At 40.9% G+C, this 9,823-nt stretch overlaps 1 long non-coding RNA gene across 1 annotated transcript in view; it reads right to left on the reverse strand.

The window, feature by feature from the left end:
- LOC126416472 (uncharacterized) overlaps positions 1-8,164 on the reverse strand; it is a 63,806-nt gene extending 55,642 nt beyond the window's left edge. The window contains exon 1 of the long non-coding RNA XR_007575463.1: positions 8,014-8,164. This is a non-coding gene — a long non-coding RNA (uncharacterized LOC126416472). The remainder of the gene's footprint in view (positions 1-8,013) is intronic.
- Positions 8,165-9,823: the final 1,659 nt, after the last annotated feature.

Below are 9,823 nucleotides of genomic sequence, written 5' to 3' on the forward strand. Positions count from 1 at the left end.
CCTATGAATAACTTTATGCACATTTTCAATAGTCAGGAACTTACTTTGCTCCCTACACACTTTTTATATGACAAATGAACTCTAATTTTATTAAAAACCAAGGCACCGGCAGGTAAGTCATATAGACGTCTTCCGAGATGCAACTAGCTTCGTCGAGCCGCCAATATTGATTATATGGAAGAAGGTAGGTGAGAGAATTAACAAAAGGAACAACAATCATATCCTTGAACGATTGACTGGGTGACTGATAATCACAAATATTTGCAAAAACAAATCAACACAGGAAACGGTTCATCGCACGTTTAATAATTATTGGTCTGTCCATTGAAGGAGACATAAAATCAGTTTTCATCAGAATCTTCTTCAAGGAAGTATTAACGTGACATCACACTATTCCACAGCATTACACACAACATTGCCATTACTTAATGACAGTTTTGTTGTGGGCAGAAGTACCAAAGACTATTATTTGGTATGGAAATGCAAACGAGAGCTTAAAGGAATACCAGGGGATGCTTACATTCATTTTGCTACGAAATGTAACTGGAGGATAAGGAAGTTTTGTTTGAAGGAAATATTATTTTGAACTTTTGCTTTTGTTGCGGTTTTGCCATGTCTTGTATCACTGACGAGTTGCCAATTACTTATGTCTAATTACTTGTGTCCAATTACTTAAGTCGATGTATTATTTTACTATTGTTCATTTTGTCCATGTCTCATTTATGCTATTATCAAATGTTTAGACAGTTTTAGCTAGAGTCTGCCAGCACCAGTAATTTAGTATTTGTATCAACCTAGTGTTTCCACGTGTCACTGTGCTACTAGATTGACGAGGATAATAATTTTGTAGGATTTAAAGTATGCTATAGTAAGTTTCCGAGTACTGCCAATTATTTGTTTAATAATAATGATGTCTTAGGTAATTTGTTTTGGAAGGGTAATTTAGGATGTAACCATGCTTTATTTTCATTTGTATTTGAATGTTTATTTGGAGGGACATACCACATGCCTACCCCCGTGGTAGATAACGTAAACAGAGTGAATCACACCCCCAGAACGAGCAAGTTTTGGCTATATACCTGGTCTGTTGGATGAACAAGAGAACCACACCCGAAAGGGCACGTACCTTACGTGACACGGTTGGCTCCCGCGCGGACCCTTAGCTGTCTGTGCCGTTTCTTCACTTTTCAATTTCGCGGCATAGTCCATTCTTTAATCTTTCATGTCGAAGAAGAATTCACGAGAACAGTGTTCCGTGCTCTCTGACGACAGCTGATCAGGCAACATCAGACGCGAACCGCGTCTAGCCCGCAGCTAAACCGCCAGTAAGCGGAAATCTCTGTTCAAAACCTTGAGCCTTCTTTGACACTGCTTTGCCGTTGTATTTTCCGAAGGAATACCGACTACTGAAGTAGTAGCATTTAACTGTATGACGTGTCCCAGGACACTGCGAGATAACCAATGATAGACGGAGTTTTAAGCAACCAGCTGGGCCCAATGAGGCCAGCACCATGGAGTTATAGAGACGGCGAGTATAGTTGCAAAATGTTGAGAGGATGAAGACGGCGAATTTGGTCGCAAAGTAAAGTTAGTCGCAAGATGTTGAGAGGATAAAGACGGTGAATTTTGTCGCACAGTAAAGTTTTGATTCAAGTGAGAGAATTCGTGTTTTAGGAAGAAGTAAGTAGCAGCTATCTTGGAGTCGCAGAATTGTCATTTACAGTTAAGTAGGCGATAATGTCGTGTCGACGATGCGCCGTGCACTATACCTTCATAAAGGAAAAGTCCTTCGGAAATTACGCTCAACTTAGTCTTTTCTAATTCAATTCCTTACGCTTTCTGTTTCCACTACAGAAATCTCTAGATTCTCGTCGAGTTTTATTTCCCTCCTTTCATTAGCAACAGCATTGACATCCAACGACAAAATCTACGCCCAACTTGCACCAAACTGGTGTCATTTTTCTTGGTCAGTCTCCATTTATGGTGTTCAGCAAATATATTGAGTTACGAGAAAATTCTTCTCAAAATGTGAATGTTTTATTACACTTGGATGGTTAGCCCACGGAGGCAATTAACTTTTTTGTTTGTTATTGATATGGCATTTGCAACAATTTGATATGATACTTGTGTGCCTCATTTCTACATTTATGTATGTTTATGTAATTTTAAACAGAACCTACTGTAACAACGCGTCTAGCGTGATGACACGCGTAATCCCACTTCTATTTTGTTTGTCATCGGTGAATAAACCATATCGATTACGCATATCTATTTCCCTTTGGAGAGAGTGTAAAATACAGACAGCGCAATGAACAGCGTCGGTAAGCTTCATCGCTCTCTCTCTCACTCTTACAACTGACGCATGTCCGCATCTCGTGGTCTTGCGGTAGCGTTCTCGCTTCCCGCGCACGGGGTCCCGGGTTCGATTCCTGGCGGGGCCAGGGATTTTCTCTGCCTCGTGATGACTGGGTGTTGTGTGTCTTTCATCATCATTTCATCCCCATCGACACGCAAGTCGCCGAAGTGGCGTCAACTCGAAAGACTTGAACCAGGCGAACGGTGTACCCAACGGGAGGCCCTAGCCAAACGGCATTTTTTTTTTTGCCTGACGCATGCTTCCTGCGCCGCGCACGTGCGCACTTAGCCGCCTCAGCTTCGCTTCTCAGCTGCCGCGTGCAGCTCTGACGCGGCGCTGCCCTTGGAAGTCATCTGCCGCGCGCCTTTCTGACGTAGCCCGAGATTCGGCCTCGCAGTCAGCTGCCGCTATGGCGTAGCGTCCGCGCAGATCTTTAGCAAACGGATCCTGTTGGAACACCATTAATAACCTTTCATGCCACTACGGCTTACTCACTTAGTATTCGCGGCCCTTTAATTACGTTTATTATACCTGGGAGCTTTATCTAATAAATCAAATAATCACCTCCTATCGTCAATTGATGACTTGCTACAACATTAAAAAGGATAAATTTCTTACGATCGCCTGTTGGCACACTTAAATGAATGGCAAACAGCCACAAACTAAACTAAGCAACTACGCAGAAAACCCTGTCAGGCATGTGCCCTCCTTTAGTTTTAAGAGTGCAATTTTGATATCAACTAATGTGGAAAAACTAGTGTAGTGTAGTGAAGTGAAGTGTTCCCTTAGTGATAACTCCCTTTCTAAATATGTTTGGAGCGTTGAATCTCCCCTCATACCCCCCCTGCGCTGAGTTGCAGTGCACGGACGTGGCCACGGCCACGCCCCATTCCCGCCGGCAGCCTGCGCGCTGCCCGCTGGGGATAACATAACACGCAACCTCGCGCCACTCGCCCCCGCAGTGACTCATCAGTGGTGATATGTTTACATTTTCAACTTATTTAAATAAAAGCAAAAAAAAAAGGACATTTTTACTTCATCTTAGCAACAAGAACACTTGACATGTTTACCTAACTCTCACTGTTATGATCCGTTCTAATTTTGTTGTGATGTTTTATGATGTTTTGATGTTTTATGATGTTTTGATGCTTTACGATGATTCTTGTATACACACAATATCGTCGACATGTGTAAGTCCCCTTGCGACCCTTAGGAGGTCTTTAGAGTCTCTATACCCTCCCATAGATTAAGACCCCTGCCGTCTTCCGTGAGGGCCATTCTTAATCAAGTGATGTTTACTTTGTTTTGCAAGCTAAAATTGTTTACATTTAAATGATAATTACATTGAGCGAATTCACATACGTTCTCCGCTCCCACGGAAGGGGGAGGAATGTAAAGGATGAGCCAGACAGTAGGAGATTTTACTTTATTATATATGCCTCCAAACGGTAACTTCATTTTTCCATTGCGGCCAAGCCACGGCCGACAGTGTTAGCTGCCTGTAAATTCTTTCGTCCGACGGTCTAGCAACAGGAAGTCAGCACCGACGAAGGTCACATTGATCACGCGCCTCTCTCATGTGCTTACGAGGTAACGCCGCCCCAGGCGTCGCTTACCAGGCAACGCTCTGGAAAGTTCCATGCCGCCCGCACGGTTTGCTCGGTCCTGACCAATCAGGGTGGAGGAAGCCGCGTGGTGCGTCGAATATACCCGGCCGCCCGTCGCCGGGCCCTCTCTCTTGCATTCTTGCTCACCCGCGAGTCGGATGCGCGCCCTGTAGCATTGAACATCTCCCACTTCTCCCGATGCTGCGGCACTGTGGACTTAGTTTTGGCAGACAACAACTTTCGGTAGCTTCGCGAACAATGTTCGCTAAATTATAAGCTCTGGCTCACCCTCACCTCCCTAGGCCTATGTATCCCCTTTCAACATGTTTTAGCCAATAAATGGCCTTTCTCTAAAAATTACCCTATTATTCCACAACGCCCATCGCCTGCCCATACCCGCCATCCTGTACACAGAGTTACTGGCACCACACATCCGTCAAAGTACAAAACGTTACAATACTTAGCCTTTCTTTTCAAAGTAAAGTGAAAGAAAATTAAATAAATCTAAAAAACAAAATTACATTGAGCGTTCATACATTTCACAATAATTCATTACTGAGTAGCATCTGAAGTCAAACTTTTAAGTTCATCAGTCACATCAGTTTTCTCTCTTGCCATGCAGGTCTCTGAGGCTATCATCCAGTTCACTAGCTGTGGTGGTCTTTGATTTCTGATAACTGTCTTAGTCGCTTCTTTTCAAACTATTATTTATACTACACTTTTAGTCTCTTTTTGCGTGAAAGATTTGTGGCGCTGGTGTTCTTTCTCGATATACTACTATTTAACCTTTGCACATTCATCCATGATTAATGTGATTAGTGTATTCTTTCAAAGCTGCAGTGGACACGTGGTTTACAACTCATTTTTGTTTTAGATTCCAAATGATTCTGATTGTAGTAGAAAATACCCGAGATGTATCATAACAACTATTTTTACTTTTCTGAAATAATTGAGGACATGGAATTATACATTTTTCTTCATATAGCAGAGTTCTAATAAAAGGGCTGGATGGACTTTATTGTAAAATGAGTATGAAATTTAAAGCATGATCTTAGCAATGACACATCGCACAAGTTTTCTTTCTACGAAATTGTTATAATGTAATATGATAAAAACTGCAAATACATTCATAAATATGGAACTATCGCAATCGATTCTGCTTCTGATTGACAATGTGTATGGGAATCAGAAACATAAACGCAGGAAATGTGCTCCGAAAAAGTTACGTACTGGGGGCTCAAAATTTAAATTTTAGTATTAGTCTTGGAATTAGGAAGCCTGTTTCCACACTTTCGCAGAAAAACCATGTTATGAATTTTAACACCCGAAACTAAGCGAACAAATTTCATATAAGATATTCTGTAACTACAAACTAACATCAGTAGTTTATTATTTCCATGGCAGAAATAACAGCTGAAACAAAAGCACCTAAAATATGAGTGATAGGCACTGGTTTTTGTACAGAAAATGAAGCATTTACAGACAGTGTATTGTTGATAAGTAAAGTTTATGTGCATGTTCTCTGTGACATCAAAAAATTAGAAACATTTACTCTAATGCACCTATATATAAGTCTTCTGCTTTGCGACGGAAAAATTCGTGCTATTTCTTCGGGGCCATCTGTTTTCTAGATACTATGGAATGACATCTGGCGATTTGTATAATTTCCTCGAGTGTTTAAAGGCTCTGTAAAACAGGTCAACACTCCATCCAACATGCAACCGAACTTGTACCGTTAATAATGGCTCGATGATACACGTGTACATACTACCACGCGTTCTGGTTCAATTTATTGCGCAATGAACAACCGTTAGTTCTCTCGAATTCCGTCGGCATTATGTTGTGCAACGTATAGTGCCACTGTATAGATTGCGTTTGTGAACGTATGTTTACTATTTAATAAGAAGCTATATTTATTGTATATTTCATCCGAATTAGTATTTTTTGTGTATTTCCAATCTTCCCTACATTGTTACACATAAAATTTGATTGCTGTATTAAAGATAGGCCCAATTACACATCATGCTCCGATCTCAGGCGTAGCTCGCAGCGGCCCTGCTGACGATTTATAGATGTTTCACAAGCTTAAGCGAAACCATATGTAGCAAAACTACGCATAATAAATATATAAAGATGGTGTCTGTTCTTTCCGACATGTTCCGAAAGAACAGATACCATCTGTGACCATTCAACTCTCTTAGAATGAAATGATAATTAAATCAAAACCCTAAGCTGTCGACAGGCGTTGATACACATCAACGGGAACAGTTGAAAATGTGTTCTCCGACTGGGACTCGAACCCGGGATCTCCTGCTTACATGGTAGACGCTCTACCCATCTGAGCCACCGAGGGCACAGAGAATAGTGCGACTGCAGGGGTTTATTCCTTGCACGCTCCCTTTGAGACCCACATTCCCAACTTAATGTCCACACACTAATGGGCAGGAGCACTACGAATGTGGTGTGTCGACATTAAGTTGGGAATGAGGGTCTCACTGCGAGCGTGCAAGGGATAAATCTCTGTAGTCGCACTATCCTCTGTGCCCTCCGTGGCTCAGATGGATAGAACGTCTGCCATATAAGCAGGAGATCCCGGGTTCGAGTCCCGATCGGGACACACATTTTCAACTGTCCCTGTTGGTGTATATCATCGCGTATCGACAGCTTAGGGTCTTGATATAATTATCATTTCACGTATAATAAAGTACTGTAGTGCTGAAAATAGTATTTGTACTGACAAATGGCGTCCTCTCTTACTTGATGAAATAGAGTAGCAAGAAAGATTTGTCTGTTATTAAACGTAATTTAAGACAGAGTTGAAGTGCATAATTACTGTTCTCTAATTTGTTTGTCGAAAAAGGAAGAAACAAATGATGGAAAATTTCAAATAATATAAGTGTAGACGGGGAAATGCCATTTAAGTATGTATAGTCTGTAGAGCAGCTTCAGATGAAAATAAGCAAGATTTAAAAGAAGTATTGGAATTGGTTTAAAATTTGAGGATAAGGAGAAATATACAAAAAAATAATAAAAAAAAGAGTAGTAGATAGAGTAGCACACTGCTTCACAGAAAGTGGGGTACAAGAATTTAAGGAATTCTGCCTTCTGCGATGCTAGATTTCCACAATATGAAATTTTTCTTGAATAGATGATCAACACTGGGAACAGATATTTACATGCAACTGAGGAGGAAGTTTGTTAAGGTGTAGATATAGATTTCAAGAGTACTGATTGAAAAGGATTAACGCAAGATCCTAAAGTTAAGGCATACAGTTAACGATAATAAATTTATTCTAGAACAGGAACTAAGTATACGATAAAAGTTATTAAAATGATAGCAAAGTTAGTTGAACATACGCTAAGGTGCCCAGAAATAGTTATCTTGTCACTAAAAGGAGCAATAGTGGGGGGAAAGTTTCTGGAACGGAGGAACATCAGACTACGTCGAAATTACAGGGATGTTAGTTGTAGTGGAAATTAAGAATGGTAAAAATTATCACGAAATAAAAAGTTGACATACGAAGTACGAAGCAAAGAAATAACACAAAAAAGTCTAGGAAAACCTATCAAAAATAGAATGGATAATGTACCGGGACTTCAGTAATGGCATCCTTGAGCGAATCTGATACTCGAAGTAGCGAAAGACGGGCCAGAGCAGAAGAGCAAATAAATGGTTCAAATGGCTCTGAGCACTATGGGACTTAACATCTGAGGTCATCAGTCCCCTAGAACTTAGAACTACTTAAACCTAACTAACCTAAGGACATCACACACATCCATGCCCGAGGCAGAATTCGAACCTATGACCGTAGCAGTCGCGCGGTTCCGGACTGCAGCGCCTAGAACCGCGTGGCCACCGCGGTCGGCAGCAAATAAAGAGTAAGTTTCTTAAAGTAGAGTATTAAGAACACTGCCGGTGGCAGGCACGTAGATATAACTTTAAAAAATTGTAACAGGAATAATCAAACTCGGAAATTGACAGCCAGATACATAATGGTACGGCTAACACAGACTTTTTGACCATTCTGAGATGAAGAAGATAGTCCATACCTGTGATAAGTGTTACGACGATGCTTAAAGCTGTTCAATGGCAGTTGAAAGCACTAAAGTGACGCTTGGAATGGGACTTCTATTGACCGTCCTTCGGCGGAACAGGCAACCGTAAAACTAGTTTTCCCCGTCTGTCAACAGATGTCGCAGGCGACGCTACAATGCTAACTGGCCTGTCCACGTCGCGGAATTGGCAACACTGTATCTTTGGTGACGTAAATGACGCTGATTTGTGTTCGGCTAGAGCGCTGCGCGCGAATTGCATTCGTCACTCAGCTGACTGTAGACCATGATTCGCTATGGTTTTTCCCGAGTTTTCAGTAGAAGAATGTAGATTAGCTCCTGTAAATCTACAAACCAAGTTTATTTCTACTGTAGGGATACTTCTCACAATCATATGCGAAATGAAATAAATGGAAATTAACACACAAATATTTCTCGTGAGTTACTGTTTAAATGCAGACTGTATTGCAGTCGCATAGGTTTTACACTCGCCTTCCATGCCGTCTATTTCCTCTTTGTTATACAGCTCTTCTGATACGGATTACGGTGGTAAAAAAGATCTCCACGTGCAGGTTAACACTAGAAAATTTTCAAAATCTTCTCAACGTCTTTGAAATATAATCCGTTAATTTACTGACAAATATTGCACTGAGCTGTGGGTTTCGCGTCCTAACATTACCGACATAATTATTTTCTTACGCCACTTTGTTTGCTTTGTCAAAACCAGCGGGCAAAATAATCTTATCTCAATATCAAAGATTTACATCGTAGCTGTAACTAGAAGTCTGCGCGGACAGGAAAAATGCCGCCGTCCGTATGTGCACCGCATCCACAAGATCATTATCCACATCTGCCAAGTTGCTTATCCGCATTCTGAGATATTAACGTTTTGTAAAGCAGTTTAACCCACCACTGCTCTGAAAAGAGACTTGTGCCTGGCCTGAATTTTTCTGCTGATGTCCGCACTCGGTTGTGATGCGAATTAAGGCTTGACATATTTCAGTGACAGTCATTTCAAATTTAAATTCTTTTACTTTGCATGTAACTTATCGTAAATGATATAAGAGTGGCACAAAACGATGAATTTCGGATTGTTGTTGAAAGGGGGCTGGAAACGCTGTAATATACAAATGAAAGCGTGTTTTTCGAGCATAGTTTGGCGATGTCAACTATGAAGAGCCACAGGCGGCAAACCATAATTATGTTAAAAATTTACTTTGTACAGTTTAAAGATAACCCGCAAATATTCGCAACAGACGTACGCTTTTATCTGCAGCACAGTTACTACTACGGATATCCGCACTCGCGCAGATCTGTTACTGTAAATAGTGTTGTTTTCGAGTGAAAGCTGTGTGAGGAATATTAGCGCAGAGATAAAAAAAATTAAAATATGCAGCGTCTATTGTTTGCATGCTATGCTCGTTCTCTTCTGTTCTCTTCCCTTCATTCCAGTATAAACACTTGTTCACACGCATAAACGAATGGCAGTGAACATTGGCGAATGATCTATGAATACTCATTTGCAGCAGTGTAAACGAGGTTTTACACTCGTTCACTTCGTTCGCTCTAGTATATACCAGGATTTAGAGGGACCGATGACCTAGAAGTTAGATGGTGGCTATTATTCATTTATTTCACTGTTGCGATTTCAGCTCTAGAGCCATTTTAAAGTACCAAGGAAAAGGTAAGGTAATGCTTCTTAAATTGTTCACCAAATGTTACCACACTATGCTTTGCATTTTGTTATCCGTATCTTATATTGGTTTCAGTTTTCACATTGCACACAAAAATGCCTCTACAGCCAAAA

This window comes from Schistocerca serialis, chromosome 8 (assembly GCF_023864345.2).
Source record: "Schistocerca serialis cubense isolate TAMUIC-IGC-003099 chromosome 8, iqSchSeri2.2, whole genome shotgun sequence".
NCBI lineage: Eukaryota > Metazoa > Arthropoda > Insecta > Orthoptera > Acrididae > Schistocerca > Schistocerca serialis.